Source organism: Pseudomyrmex gracilis, unplaced genomic scaffold (genome assembly GCF_002006095.1).
Source record: "Pseudomyrmex gracilis isolate BER0280 unplaced genomic scaffold, ASM200609v1 scaffold_10, whole genome shotgun sequence".
NCBI classification, from domain to species: domain Eukaryota; kingdom Metazoa; phylum Arthropoda; class Insecta; order Hymenoptera; family Formicidae; genus Pseudomyrmex; species Pseudomyrmex gracilis.
In genome coordinates, this window is record NW_018020594.1 from 55,821 (window position 1) to 71,009 (window position 15,189).

A 15,189-nucleotide genomic window follows, 5' to 3' on the forward strand; every position below is an offset into this window, starting at 1 on the left:
TACAGAGAGTAGTGCGTCGAACATATAGAGCATGTGCCTTTCCATAGGATCGACAACAAAGCAGAACTGCAGGAAGAAACTATGCGAAACGTCGAAACCTGTTGGGAACCGCACGAAAGCCGCAGTGCAGAGTTTCGGTGGCTCCTTAACAAGGAATCTCAACTACTCATTACGCAAAAGCGTTTCTACATCTAACACTCTTGCGCCGATGAGATACCCATGGGGCATTTGCCAGACGTTTCAGCCGATTAGGAAAGCCCGCGCACTTCGGGAGAACAATGAATAATACCTTTTACGCGACAACTTGCTTCCCTCTCCTTAAACTGGCGGGTACGGAGGCTAAGAGAAGGAGGCTGAGAGCAAAGACATTGCGTGGTTACCATATATATATATATTGGAACCTAAATTTTGAGGAAATTTATTCCTTTCGAATGTATTGATATCTGAATAACAAATGACAACTTGTTAATTTGTCATCCATTATTCATCTCTACGCGGCAAAATAGTTGTAATTTTTCAAGAGCATCTTCCAAAAAATATGAAATGCTCGTATTATTCTTATTTACAAAGAAAATCGAGAGGTTAATGAAATATTGTGAAATATTTTAATACGCAAGCAATATTTTGCATAGATTTTTTTGTTAAACTCAAGAATGCACAGAGCGTTGAGCACGGTTATACAAATTTTATTATCTGCTTTCTGGTGTTTACAAAATACCAATTTATCGACGCGCCGATAAACCGTGTATAAACTGCACACAGCATTCCGTCCTTGTTCGTTTTATATGAAGTCAGCGTTTGGTAATTCAAATATAGTTCATGAATATTTATTAAATTTATATTTCCCTGAATTTTTTTCTGATTCCCGGCGAATAAAAATCGCGCGAAACGGAAATCTACGAACGGATCCACGTACCATGTTATTTTCGCGGCATACGATTGTCGTATATTTTTATTAATATTATAATCTGCAAAAAACATTGCGGAGAAAATAATGCAAAACAGGATATAAATATTTAATTTATTGACAATTTTATAACTATGTACAAGCTCGCGCTCTCTCTATTTGGTTTCTATCTTCCTTCATCAGTTTTTATCCGACTATTTTTAATATATTTATGCAGGTCACACAACGTTACGTAGATAACACCAAAATTGCCTGTGAATACATTTTTAACGACGTAAACGTTGTTACGTAAAATAAGTTTAATATTTCGTGATGCAAATTGCGCGACTGTTGATATTTATTTTCGCTCAAATTTGCATTCACGTTATATTAATTAATTGTGTGACGTAGATCATAAATTCATCTCAAAGAAACTTTTTTTTCAATTAATAAATTTTCTTAAAAATTAAAACAAAATACATGTAAAATTGTTACGTACATTTTTAAAACCCGCGTCCACTCTTCCTGATTCAAATAATAACTCCAGTATTTAATGATAACTTTAGTATAATACACATTTTGCCAAACTTTTCATTTGTTCTAATGGAAATGCATTCATTTAATCGCAATTAAATACACGCTGTACTCTACAACGCCCTCTCGTACGCAGTTTTCATTGCACTGCTGTACAATTATTCTGAGAAGCGCGCACAGCGAAGCGTACACACATCAATTTTAATTTATCCCTATATTCATTTATTCAGCGATAATAACAAATGACGATTGCAATAAAGATAAGTGGGATTATTAATAATGCAAAAGATGAAAATGCGCGTGCTGCATAATAAGGCTACTTTCTATTTTTAAACAAACAGACCCATAATATTCGGCACTTGATTATTATCAGACAGAAATTCGCGATAATTAATTTCTTCAACCTAACCAAAAAATTCATTTTTTGATACAATTTTTCATTTCTTTTCCAAATTAAATCCATTCACTTGAGGTCATTAAAAACGCGTAAATTTGTCTAAACCGCATTCTGTGCTGAACACACAATGCGGGTTTATGCGCTTGATATGCCGCCGCTAGCGGATCCGAGGCCGTGCCTCTGTTCCGGCCATTTTCGGCCGTTGTCGGACTTTGAAAGAAGCCCATTCGTCGCGTTCCGCTAAAATAGCCCGTGTGAATAGTTTCTCATTGAGGCTGCGTTTCGCTGTGAAAATAAAGAAAAGAGGCCGCAGAGATGCAACTCTATGGTGTATAGTCGGCGACGCGAAGAAGGAACACGTGCACAAAAAAAAACACCATTCTCCTCATCTTTTCGCAAAGTGACGTCCCCTTGTGGGCGGAATAAAGAAAAACACAACGTAGCTTTTTCTTTAGCGCGTCGACAGTTACGATAACACACGCCGGTCTTTTTCGCCGAGAAGGATTCCGCTAAGGACGAGAAAGCACCGGAAGTACAGGAGGCTCGAGGAGGTCGCGAGCGAAATGCTTGCGAAAATAACATCCTGAAACGTGTCTAGAACGGCGCGGCTGTTCTACGTTTCACAGGGGAATAGTATTTTACGAGACACAATGCGCGCGCGATACCCTAGTACGGTGGCGCTTAATTAAAAGTATGCTTATTCGCTGAATTATACAACGTTGAAGCGAGAAAATGACCGCGCAAGAACAAGAAGACATTTTGTTTTGATAGATTTCTTAATGCTAATATTATTCACATTTATATCCGCGCAAATAGTTGTTTGTGTTATCGTTAACAAAATTGCGCATTTTCTTTTTAACACGCGTATTTTTGCACAGTGCAATTATCTTTTCGCATTAAACTTTCTTCTTATTTTTCTTGCTCCTTTATTTTAAAAATAACACACATAAGTGTTACAATAACGCGGAAAAAGGATTTTCTCTACGCGGCTACAGTATATCGACAAAATCGGTGTATACACAAAGATAAGAAAACTTCTCTCGAAACTATTCCAATCAAGTTTGACACTTCGCACCGCTTCTCGATTGTAACCATTAACCCGATTTCCCGCGACACGTTTCACTTTAAGTCCTTCCCTTTCTCAACGAAATGCCGAATCGGATTCGCGCGCGGACAAACGTCCCGTGAAATTTTATTTCGCGCGACGTACCGCACAACGCAGAGTTTCTTGCGTGCGCCAATCGTTACTCGCAATTGCGCAGCATCGACCAGAATGAGAGAGAGAGAGAGAGAGAGAGAGAAGAGAGCGGTTCGATATGCGGTTGCACCCCCGTCGCGAAGTACCGAGGAGAGGAGAAAGAGAAACACAGCGTAGGTAGCCGGCACGTTTCTCGATTATCCGTATTTACGGAAATTCCGTGCACGTTACGCCCGATAACTTTCGTAACGGATTACTCGACGAAAGTTTCACACCGCCGCGTGCACTGGAGGAAACTTACCCCCGCCGTCTCCCGATAAACTACACCGCGCGAATCGTCAATGCAGTCAAATGGAGCCCGAGGCGCGCCCGGCTCTTCAAACATCGGACAAGCCGTGCTTGCGGATCCCACGATCACACCTAAGCTACATCTGTCACCCCAGAAATTTCGTTTCTCTAGGCTGAATTTAATTGAATAAATGCGCTACGCGCATGAAAAAGCAGAATCCACACACACCCCGACTTGTATAGAATAATATTAATAAAAATATGACCTATAAAAATACAAAGTGTCTCTATCACGTATGTTTTGCCGCGCCAAGGAAAATGTAATAAAAACACTACAATAATAAAATGTGTATAAAAGAGTGCGGTACGTGTGCGCACGTCATTCAATGTTTGTTTTGTTTTTTTTTACACAAAATACATCTTTTCTCGTTAGTGATATGATAATTGTACATAAATTGTTTATTATTTATAAGTTTTACCAAATTTTCTTGTAACATTTTCTTGTAATAAAACGAGAATGTCAGGAAGACTTGATCTGACAACGAGAAACATGTTTACGGTATTGTGTAATTTCATTGAATGAGAAACGCTATCGATCAGAATGTAATAGACCGGTCTTCAACATTTCCGATACCACGTACCAAGTGGTACCTCCGACTATATATACGATACTCGAACAGGATATTCTCCAATGATTCGATTCTGACCGAATGTGACGACGTTGAGAGAACTAATTATATCGAAACTGCTGGTTCTGCTTGCTCAATTCTTACATTTACCAAACTGCTTACTTTGAACTTTTTCACGTATAAATAACTTTCAACTTGCGCGAAACGAGCATTTAACATCTGTTGAAATAAATTTATAATATCTGGCAGATGGTTCAATGCGAGCCGATGCTCTGGATGTACACACAAATATATTTTTCAAACGTGTTAATTAACTTGATCTACCAGTTGGAGGTTTTCGCGTGCTTAAAAATTTGTAATATCTATTAAATAATGTCGTTCCACGATGTTTAATGTAAAATTCATACATTCAAACCGCAAATAAAAAATCAACTACGCGAATAATGAAGTTTACTCGAATTAGATGCAGTCTCTCTCTCTCTCTTTCTTTCTCGTTTACGAGCTCGCTTAATAAAACGATTCAGATAATCCGAGCGGCACAGGTCACTCGGATAAACTGAAATCGTCGATGTTACAGCACACGAGTTGGCAGTTCTTCGAGTACGCTTTCGAATGTTTGCAGAGTTTTAATCCGCAAGACCTAAATTTCACCTTGATCCGCCTATTTCCGCGAGTATTCAGCTAGCGCAGCGCAAATACATTCAACTTTACTTCGAATCACGTTGTAATAGTTTCGAATGTAATCTGATTCTCTGTACGGGATTTTTTCCCCTCGTCTTTTGTTGCTGAATAAGTTTGCAATTTCGGTTTCCAACTAGCGAAAAAAAACTCGTTGTTGTTTATTTATTTAAACTATTGTAAAAAATGCGTTTTTCATTTAAACTAAACAAACGAGAAACAATAAAACTTTTACCGCGCAACTTCGTGGAAAATAAAATTTTAAAAACCGGTTTTTAAAGATATTTACAAAATTATGGACATTCGCGCGAGGCTGATTCTTCCTCCCCTCCCAAAAAAACAAAAGAAAACAATTTCAAGAGCAAGAATTAATATAATAAAAAATAATTAATTAGCACGGTCGAGATGATAGTATGCTCGTCTTTTTTTTTGTTTTAGTTTTCACGACGAATTTGCTGGGAAGTCGCACGCGTTGATATTGAATTGCCGCTTCGTTAGCAATACCACTCACGTCGTGGATTTAGGGATTATTCACGGTATATAGCTTGTTGCAACGCGACGATGTGTAACTCCGGCGTCAACCGCGTCGTAATCATCCCACGGTTTCGTCAAATTTGCCCTGATTTCGCGCGGTCCTCTTCGTTAGACGCGAGCATCTGATAAAGGCCTTTCGTGACGTAATTGTTACATAACGCGTACGGGGTGCGTGCGTGCGTGCGTTGCGCACGCACTGACACGCGCGCACGCGATCCGTCGACCGTAAATGCGATTACCGGCGCGGAATGTAACACACAGCCCTTTGTTGATACGAGCCAAAAGTGCATCGAGTTTCGTCACAGCTCCCTTCCGACGCGACCTTTTCCCTTTCATATCACTTCCTCATCCCACATGCGCGTTTAAAACGTCACGGATTATCTCGCTGCGATCCGATGCGTGCTCTGCGCAATCACAAGCTTTATTATTTTTGAGATTCGTCCCACAGTATTATTTGTTCTTTTTTTTCTTTGTTGTAATTTCAAAGCAAGAGCAAAATTTTGCCTATTTAACTCGATGTAAAAGTTAAATATGGCGAAAGTGTACAATTCCCAATTAAATTCACTCTCAGTTTGTCAATATTTGTGCGCATTTGATGCGTTCAGGTTTACTATCGATGTATATATATTTACAACATTTATAATACACCATTATCGCGCAACGCTATCACTCTCGTAATCACGCAACGGATCTCATCTATATACGCGCAATGCAATTTACAATCCGGATTTACAATGCGTTAAGCATTATATAGCTGCGTTGCTAATTAGTCTAGTCGATCTCACATCGAATTTGACCTAGTTTCATGCACAGGTTGTCATTATCCACTGACAGCACATGACCTTCCAGCGAGCATAATGCGCACGCGTATTGTATGCATCCACTGTTCTTTGACGGGTGGAAACGCGCCGCGTTGCACGTGGATGGCGAAATGCACATTTCCGCATTGGTTGAAATAATATATATGCTTCCAATGCTGGTGCGCACCATACATGTGCAAAAATTCGATTTGTTTAAAGTTTTACGCACGTATATATTATACATACACATTAAAAATATCACATGCTTTCCAATAATACATATATAATTTTTTCAAATCTTAAATTAAATTCCTTTTCTCTTTGATATTAAATTTAAAATAAGAGTTAGTTCCACCACTCGATTGTTATTAATCAAGATTATGTTATCACAGAAAAATCACATATATATAAAATAATTAGAATTTGTTGAGAAGCAAACTAGAGTGAGAGAAGGAAGAAAGAGAAATGATACTTAGATGCTTGTGTTGTAAACGAAAATTTTGCATCTTCGTAACACGGAGATATTAGCAATTTCAGCACAAGCACAATAGCAGACAGTTACAAATTGCCCTACGGACAGGCGAAGTTGTAAGAGTTTCGAGAGTCAAGAGAGAGAGAGAGAGAGAGAGAGAAACGTCTGTGATGATGTATTCGTCTGATTAATAATACATTCATCAGGGTGTTAGCACTGTATATCCAATTAATTTTCGAAAAGCATATTCCACGGAATGTAGGCCCGTCTCAAATTCCATTTAACATAGTGTGTTTACAATTACTGTGTAATTTCGATAACAACTGTCTTTCAAATATATATATATATATATATACGTACATGTATTTACCTGGAAGCAATTTAGTCAAATTCATGGTGAAACAGGCAGCGTTGATATTATTAAATATTTGCATGTATTTCTAAGTAAATAAATATTAATTAATCTTGACTATAAATAAATCAAGGATTGTATTGATTTTATAAATATATCTTTTAATTTGTATAACTAAAGCAATTTATATACATATGTATATATATCATCATTTTACATGTATGTATAACGATAAAATTTTCTCTGTGCTAAAAATAAGTATTTAAATTGTTCTGTACTTCTTTATAAGATTCTGTATTTTTTTAGAAACTAGTTCACTTGGTTTTTAATGTTTACGAAAATATCGATATTGTTACATTTTGCGTATTCTAAAGAAACATCTGCTTTTTAGATTAAAATAGAAAATATTCAGATAGAGAAAATCTCTTTAGATAATAATAGAATTATCTCTTGCACGTTGTTTCATGTAAATGTTTTATATATTGAGATCTATCTTAAAACTATTATAAGTGCAATGTTCACTGTGCGGTCATCGAATTTACATACGTACGAAATTACCGCCGTTTCATCTCTGAAATTGTGCACGACTATATCTGAAAGCTTAATCGACCGTTGGCTATGTTGTCGTGAGTTCAAATCCGTAGCGGCAAATGTTTCAAATAAAATATATAAGCAAACTGTATTATATATATGTTACATATATATATATATACGCACACACAACATGTATCGAAAACTTGCTCCGAAAATTGAAATTTATATGGGAGAACGAAGACATATCCATTTTGAAATAAATGTCTAATGGACGTTTTCTTGAATCGCAACTACAAGCTCTTTCCATTCGTTCTACATTCGAGTTTTCTATACTGCGTACATATAAATATATTTCTGCTTCGTTTCGCTATACACTCCGGAATGTGAGAGCATCGTGGATTTGGCAACAATTTCGTATCGTCACAACGAAGCGAAGCGCGCGATGACGACGCCACGAGCTGAATGTCAGCGCCAGTCCGGGCGTTACACTTTTATAGCCTCTCGTCCTGTGCAGATTGCACTTCCGTCCCTTTATTGTTTGCTCAACTATCGTTATTATCAAGCGGATATTTTGCCAAGCAGATATGCCGTCTTACTGGTGTGTGTGTGATATGTGTGTGTGTACACACACACCCGTACTTGTGGCGATACGCACAACGTGCGTGTGTGTGTATTTTTTTTTGTTTTATATAAAATAGAAAATTCTATACATATATAGACAGTATGATGGATTGGTTTTGTTTGATTCGTTCGCTTCAGTTAGTTTCATTTATGTAACGAACACATCCGCATCCATCAATTACGATTATACGTCCCGGATTTCTCTTGTGATAGTTCTGGATTCGAGCTACAATACACCTATTCTGAAATCGCGCGCGTTAGCATCTACATGTGAATTCTCGCTGCCAAACATCAATTTTGCGATACAAAAATAAAAATAAAAAAAGAATATCCCGCGTGTTTACCGCGTTGCTAAAACGTAATCTCGACAAGCTTGAATTTCACAACCGGTTAAATGAGCGATTCCACCAAGATCAACGAAGTAAAACGTATTTAGTTACATCATTAGGAAACAAACGTTAATTATAATAAGATGAGAGCTCATTGATAAAACATGTTAAACGTGTTAATTGGCTTAATAAAATGATGAGATGAAAATGAAATGTCGACACGATTACGTCGTTAATTATAATCGGTCATCGCGTGGATCAATATGTTTATCACAATTTATTATTATATCGACAACACTCGGCGCCAAGTTTGACCGTGCGTGTCATTATAATAAAGCCAGTAAATATTGTTACTACACAAAACAATTGACGAATAAATTATTCACGCGTTAATACCCGATACTGCAAAGAGACGTGCATTGTGCGTAATTAACAAATTACGAAAGTGTTTATATGACTTTATAGCTTGAAAGCCTTCAAGCCAAAATATTGTGCGAGCGTGTCAGTTTTTATCGTAAAAAAAAAAAAAAGAAAAAAATCACGCGAAGCGTGGTTAGCACGTAACGCGCAAGAACATCTACCGAGGAACGGAATTATATTTCATGAATAAAATGTGTAAATTGCGCGAGTTTATTCCCATTGCTTCTGCGCGAGAGATTTGCGACTGTGCAGCACATTGAGATTTAGAATAAATATACACAGAAATTATGTTATAGATACAAGTATTTCGTAAAATGTGTAGGTACACATCCTGGTCATGAAAACTAACTTATGATGTTAGTTCACACGACGCGTCACGTGTATATATTTATACAACGAACCTTTCAGAATTTATTTCCCACACAAAAGATCATTAAACGTAAGTAATATACAATTATCTGATACTTTTTCTCTATAACATTTTGGAAAAATAAAAGATTTAAAATAAGACACAAACGTATGTGCGTCGTTGCCATTTAATATCTTTTTTTTTTATTATTATTCACAATGAAATTTTGAGAAAGCCTAAATTATCGCGCGTTATCGCATCGCGGCGTCGACGGCGGGATTTTCGTCTCGCTTCCGCAAATGAATTTCCTCTATTTTCGTTGCCAGTAAAATGCGGGATACATAACTTCGGTGAGATACACACTGTGCCATTACGCGCGTTAAGTTAACAGAGCACATCGAGAGAACCGACGAGACCGGTGTGCAGGGCGAGACAAAGCGGGTCCAGAAACAGGAGAAACCGACAAGGTAAAGAGTGGAAGGAGGATGACAGTTGGAAGACTAAAATCTGGATTCAGCGCACGCCTCTCCGTTTCGTTATGCTAATGATGTTGTGCTCTCTTTTCTTCCGTCATTTCGTTCGCCGTGATTCTTCCGCGACCGCGTTGTCATCGGGCTTAGCTGCCGGTAATTCGCGTAAATGGCATTTGGAGCTGATAAACTTTTCTCCGCAGTATCGCAATTCGTCGCGTTTGTATTTCGCATTTTTTTCGGATCGCGGTCAACCGAGACGTTTGCGCAACAAATTGCTGTTGTACGACTTAATTGCGATTCTTCAAACTCTAAATTAGTTTTATCAGCACTCTCTCGATGTTTTACGACGCATCTCTTTTACGCTTGTTCAATCAATAAACCGGAGATGCGACCGTGAAGCGACGCATTTGATCGTATCAAGAATTTTGCCTAGTGTCCGCTAGAATAAACGCAGCGCGATTCGTTAATTATCTCCGGGACACGTCCATCCCTCTGTGAAATCGTTATTTTTTCTCGAATTGTCAGGTCACGTAACCGCGTATATAGTACAGCGAATTACACACCACGGCCCTAAAAGGGGAACCATTTGGTCGTGCCACATGCTTGTCGCAGCGCGGCGCATGCATCACAAACTGCAGTGAACGGTGAGTGTCAGAATTGTCGTGCCACCGGGACATGTCAGTCACATGTAATTCAATATCCAACGTCCAACTGTGTGTATCGTTCAACTTCCGAGTTTCGATAAATAAAACGCAGCAGAGGTAACTAACGGTGGGGCTTCGATATTTTCGAGAACGGCTTTGCGCGACAAATTAACGAGTTCGATACCGCCGATGTGTTCGAAAAAGCGAGGAGTATCCATTCCCGATCTGCAATTAGTTACGATCGATAACATTTGTCTTTTAGCTCCCGTATCGTGATTATTTGTGACGATAGTGTGTATTTTTACTACGTGCATATTGCTCTTCGATAAAGAATAAATTGAAATACAAGTATTCTTATGTCAAAAGATCGTTTTTTGTTTTTCATTTTCTATGACCTCTTCCACGTCGCAAATATTAAATATATTTTCGTTCGATTTGTACACGAAAATGCGATCCGCGCGATCCCGATGCAAATCGGGTTAATAGTCGCCGAATATAACACACTCGCCTCTGTCTTCGATAGCTTCCGTAGCGGCTATCAGGAATAATAATTCACCTAACTCCTGTCGTCCGCAATTACTTGCGCATCGTGGAAATTGCAAGTAATGCATTATGCACGAGTCCGGCGAGCGTATTTAGCTTCGCAAGAAAGTTCCATTATTTATCTCCACGGCGCCGCAACAGGATTCATCATTGGCCTGCTTGCTCGCAAACGCGATATTAATAGCCTTGTAAAACTGCAATTACAGAATGTTCAATAAAAGTTCCGACGACGGCGCCAACTCCGTATGCAAATATCTTTGTAAACAGGCCGACGTGAAGTGGCAACACACGGCACTTTCACAAATTGCAAATTCTCTCTCTCTCTCTCTCTCTCTCTCTCTCTAATCGCAGTATTCTATTTACATTCGCACAACAATGCGGACAGTTTCCCATAATAGATGTCATCGATATTTCCGTCGATTTACTTCAAGGACTCGCAAACCAAACATCTGAGTTGCTAAAACTTCTTGTTCAAGTTGTTCTACTTTCACAATGGAATTTCAAATTCTCTGAGAAATTCTTTACGACTTCCGGTAGTTTTTATTTTTATTTACTCCAACCGGTGATGACGCGCCGCGTAGTTGATACGTTTTTTATATACATACCGGACGAAAGAGATACTGGCTATTTTCAAATCGATAACAAAAAACGGAAACATATACGAGATATATGTAGCGTCTTAAAATAGGGAGAATCTTTTTACAGTAGTTTGCCGTGTTCACATCGAAACGCGATTTCTATTCAGTAGATGGCGAAACAATATATAATAGAAGTTTCCATTACGAAACTTACTACACACTCAGCTACGTAGTCAAGTCATTTCAGGATATTTCACTGTGAGTAATGTCGCTTCATTTTTCTGTGCTCATACGTATCTCACACGTACTCATATATGCAATATGTATCGCATGAACGCTAGGAACGAAACAGAGGAAGCCTGATTATCTTCTTTATGAGTGTTTCCAACGTTTATTATACTTAACAAAAATAATAGAATATTCGCAGTGCAAAAAAAAACCTTGCAAAATGTGAATTTTGCAAATAATTTAATATCCCTCGTTTCGCGTGTATATATAACACATGTAACAGACAGAAAAGAATTTTTGATGCCACATTGCTCACATTATACATTAATGTGTTTCTCTTGTGTGCGCTATAGAGAATAAAAATTTCAATAAAATTTCTTTGATCATTTATATTTCAAGTAAAATATGTTAAAGTCGATTTTTTAAAAAATTTGTTCGCTAATAAAATACATAGTTTGGACCGCTAATTTCGAGTTTGCCGTAATTTTGTTACATTCAATTTTGTATAATAAATGTCACATCACGCTGTGTGAAGAAAAATTTTTTTGTTTTTTTAATTTTTTTTAATTTTTTTTTTTTTAATTCAATAGCGCACAAAGGAGAGAGTGTATTTAATGTCAAATATGTGCGCTTATAATGCGATCTTCGCTTCGATACACACACGCGAAGAGTACAAAATGAATCATATTACATTAAAAACTAAACCGGTAGTTTTATTATCGCATGAACAAAATTCTGTCTCGAAAATTGATACAAACCTGCAAAACGGGACGACGCGAACGAAAAAATTGTAAATGTAGAGATCTTTATTAAAGTAGATATAAGTGATTCTTTAAAACCATATTTGTATGCGCGCTAGCGTGTACACATAGCGTTTTCTTTTTTTTTTTTTATTGCTGTACGCGCGAGGTAGAGAAAATGAAAGAAGCAGCGAAAAAAATAGAGTAAAAAACGGAGACGACGGAAAGTATTCTACGGACGTAAATTCCTTTCGCTTGAATTTTATCTCTTAAAATGTACACTACATGTTCTTGAATTATTATCTTAGACTTCGCCAAAGGATCGTTCTTGTGCGAGAACAGAGACCTTTAAATCAAGTAGAACAATTAAATATTTTAACGTCGCTAACTCTTGTTCGCTCTGCATAAATCTCTCGAAAAAGATTTGTTCCATGACGAAATCGAGTCATGGACTATCGAGTTTTCCAGTTTGTCTGTGATGGAACAAAATCTCGCGACCGATATAAAATACTCCGCTTTTGCCGTACATTGACACGATAAATCACCGGATGTATTTAGAAATCGCAACTGTTAATGCGAATATAATCGCATTGCAATCGGACGAGTTCGGAAAACAAAGTTTAAAATGTACGTGGAAATCGGTAATATATAATTGCGTTTACATTTCATTTTCCATTCTGATTGTTGCTACTGTGCGCGCACGCGCGCGCGAGCTGATAATGATAAATCAATTCTTTTTCTCTCCAATAGCAATAGCTGCAAGACACAGGATAATATCGGAATTGTTGGGATCACGGTCGGTCATTTACACAGAGAATCGCGCGCTATTGACCAATCACAGCTGTCGATTGGATGTGACATCATAAAAAGCACAGAAGCGAGGCAGCACTTACCGCTTACCCTGGAAAATTGTCCATCAGCCTGAATGAGAGATGTCCCATGGATGGAACAAAATCCACGTCATTTTGACGTGCGAGACAATGCAACAAATTTTAGAAAATATATGGAAAATATCTGGCAAATTCAGATTTTTTTCGCTTGATACGTGAAAATATATAAATAAATAAAACAAAAAAAACGAGATAACATTTTTTCATGTACAATATTTATTGGCACATAAAGATTAATTATATATATAAAAGTACTATAATACTATTATAATTAATCTTTATATGCCGATATAAAATTAATAAAAAAATTGACAAAATATTATTATATATCCGAAAATGTGTATATTACGCCACGTTATATTACCGCGTATATAGGAGAAAATCCAGAAAGCGTGTGTAGGAGGTCAGAAAATTACGCGAGAGGCTATCACATTTCGTCGAGATAATCCCGAAGATTAATGCAACAAGCCGCAGGAATATTTCGCGGGATATATACTCAAACCTACTCTCGTTGGCTTTTATCATGCGAATGGAATACCTGACGAGCCTGGACTATAGAGCACATTTTTCCACCGTCATTTCTGTCATTTTTGCGGCATGATTCAATAAAAAGATTCATTAAATATCGTTTTATTTTTTGTCGCTTTTTTTCCGTAGCAAATCAAACTAAAGCAAGAAAAAAAAATGAATAAAACAAAGCAGTAGTTCGCAAGAGTAAAAATGTAGTAGTGTGTGTTTACATACTTGCGCTATATATACGAGAAACCTTCGCACTTTCCCCAGTACGTTGCTCGTAAGTTTGCGAGAAAAGTTCCAGTCTCCACACCGCCGTCGTTGGCAAGGGACAATAAAGCGTTTTGGCCCGGTTAAGTGAAAAAGACACTGCGCGTCACGAATGCGAACAAGCGCGCGAGTGAAAAAAAAAAAAAGTGAGAACGCAAGACGTCTCGCTAAGACCTCGACGTTGCTTTGTGGATGTTAGATACTCTTTGTTGCATGCGAGCGCATGTACGAACATAGTCGAATGCGCTTTCTTCTCTGGGCGAAACAAGCGCAAGTGAATATCGCCCCCGCGGGCAAAATGTCACGTCGCATCGGTCGGGCGACCGCTCGTCGACAAAGGCGTTCCCCATCTGGGACCGATGAGTGCTTTGCACTTTTACGATTTTACAGAAACTCGAAATGCAATCTCCCTTTTCTCCCTCTCGCTCTCTTTTTCTTTCACTCTTTCTCTATTCCTCGCGAGAGAGATCTGCGCCCGTTATGTTGAAGCGCGGTTGTTAACGACGTCAATTTGGGTCGAGCGTCGTCGCGTTAGCGCGACAAACGTTTTTAATCAGCCAGAAAAGTAGCGGCTTACTTTTGTTGGATATGCACGTTATCCAACTAGAATTATAGAAAAAATTGTTTTTTTTCTTTTTTCGATAAAAATTTTTCACCGGTTGAAGTTATCGAATTTGTACATCGATACTGCACAAAGGTATATAAATCTATTTCGCTTTGTGCCGCGTACAGAAAATTTTGTAGTAAAAAAAAAAAAACATATGTTGTTTTGTGATATTTATGTATAAAAAATTTTATTATTGTTAATAGTAGTGCTCTACGGGCAAAATTAAAATAATTAAAAGTTTCAAGGATATGGCGTTTGAACAAAACGCAAGTTGATCGACAACAATTGACACGCAGAATGTATATCGGGACGATTCTGTTTGACATGTAGCCGCATCCTACCTAACACTTGCCCCAGATATGAATGTAGGTCGGATCACTTGCATCCCTACATCCCTGTCCCAGGAGGAGGGAGAGTTAGCCCGGATAACTGCAGAGCGTGCGTATTGGCCGCGACCGCGGTGCAGAAACGTGCTTACATACGAGAGAAATGCTGTTGGTCGCTCTGCGTCAATATCGAATTCATCATGTATCCAATTTACATCTCGGTTGACATAATATTGATGCAGGCGCATCGACGAATTACGAACGTAAATTGAAATATTTAAGAACGATTTGCGGCAATAAACGCCATTTAATTTCGCGAAACGTTGCAATTCGTCTGCATTATTACTAGTTATGTT

The 15,189-nt window shown here is 38.0% G+C and overlaps 1 protein-coding gene across 3 annotated transcripts in view; it reads right to left on the reverse strand.

The window, feature by feature from the left end:
• Positions 1–15,189, reverse strand: part of LOC109862664 (ADAMTS-like protein 1) — a 152,900-nt gene that overhangs the window by 33,272 nt on the left and 104,439 nt on the right. The window lies entirely within an intron of this gene.